We start from the raw sequence: 1,642 nt of genomic DNA on the forward strand, positions 1-1,642 counted from the left end.
TTGGCGCATGCGTGAGGGCAGGCCCTTAAGGCAGGCTGCTGTGCGCTTTCGCGGTTCTAGGCGTCTAGTCGGTATAGCCCTAGTGCGCCTGCGCGGATTGTATGCTCTGGTGTGTGTGTGTCCGCTGGTTTTGGGCAATCAGCCGCTGCCTCTGGGCTGCAAGGCCGGCTGGGAACGATTCAGCCGTCAGGTCCCAGATAAGAGCCGCGAGAAATGTAGCCCCGGGAAAGGCGCTGAGGAGGAAAGGGGGTCTGAGGCCTCGGGGGGCTCAAGGCTAATGCGGGGTACGTGGGACCCTGTGGGGCCTGGGTGTGTGGCTGCCCTAAGGAAAGGTGCTTGTAGCTTGGTAAGACTTAACGATGGGCATCGGTGCGTTTCCCAGCAACGGTAAGAATCGCCGTGCTCGGGAGGACACGAGAGCAAGCCCGGGGTCAGGAGGTGCGCGGGCGTTGGGGCCACACGGATGACCCAAACACAAGACTGTGTGCCCCTTCGTGAGCCAAAGGGATCCTTGTGCCATGAATAAAGCTTTCTGGAAAATTCCAAACTTCTCTGGGAAGTTTTACAAAGCTCTTGTTTTTGCACAAGTTTTGTGGAATACTGCCATAATAACATTGAAGAGATTAGAGAACTGGATTGCCTGTTCCAAGAAAGCCCGATGTAGGCTGACCTGTCCTGGAAGCCCCCTTTGAGAGGCTTTCTCATGACCAGCATGGTGCTCGCAGAGTGCCCACCCTGAGACCCTCTGCAAATCACAGTGAGGCTCTCGGAGAGGCCGTTCCACCCAGCCACCTTAAAGAATACTCAGGGAGGTGCTTTAGAGGAGTTGATGTTTAAAAATAATTCAAGGCTGGGCGTGGTGGCTCCTGCCTGTAATCCCAACCCTTTGGGAGGCCGAGACAGGCCGGTCACTTCAGGTCAGGAGTTCACGAGACCAGCCTGGCCAACATGGCGCAACCCCGTCTCCACTAAAAATACAAAAATGAGCTGAGTGTGGTGGTGCACACCTGTAATCCCAGCTACTCGGGCGGCCAAGGCAGGAGAATTGCTTGAACCTAGGAAGCAGAGGTTGCAGTGAGCCGAGATTGGGGCACTGCATTCCAGCCTGGGTGAGAGGAGACTCCGTCTCAAAAAAAATAAAAATAATTTGAAAGAATCCTGGGATGACAGGGCAGTGGTTTCCAAGAGGGATATATCCCGTAACCTACCAGGAACCCACTTGGCTAGTGTGTATAGTGAATTCTGTCTGGATGCTGAATTTATAAAGTCCAGGCCCGAGTCTTCAGACTGTTATATACAGGCTATACGTGGCTCCTTTTTGTTTAATACGACCAACAAGAAGCCTTTTATAAGATTCATCTTAGTCTTGTTTATAAATCCAGGAGAAAAACCACTCTGAGAGGTTAGCACATAACAGCCTATATTCTGACCTTCTTTGCAAGGTCATTTCATACACCAGCAGACAAGACTTTAAGGAGCATTTAGGGGCTGAATCAAGTCCACTCAAAAGCTGTTTTGTGCAACCCACGCTTGATCTTCCCCCTGAAAGCTGTTCCAGGTGATGAGGCCAGTTCACAATGCCAGGACATAAGACCACTCAAGCTGTTTCTATACCTGATCCCCCAGCCCCCTGCCAAAAAAA

The sequence above is a fragment of the Mandrillus leucophaeus genome, unplaced genomic scaffold, assembly GCF_000951045.1.
Source record: "Mandrillus leucophaeus isolate KB7577 unplaced genomic scaffold, Mleu.le_1.0 Scaffold24, whole genome shotgun sequence".
In the NCBI taxonomy this organism is placed as follows: Eukaryota; Metazoa; Chordata; class Mammalia; order Primates; family Cercopithecidae; genus Mandrillus; species Mandrillus leucophaeus.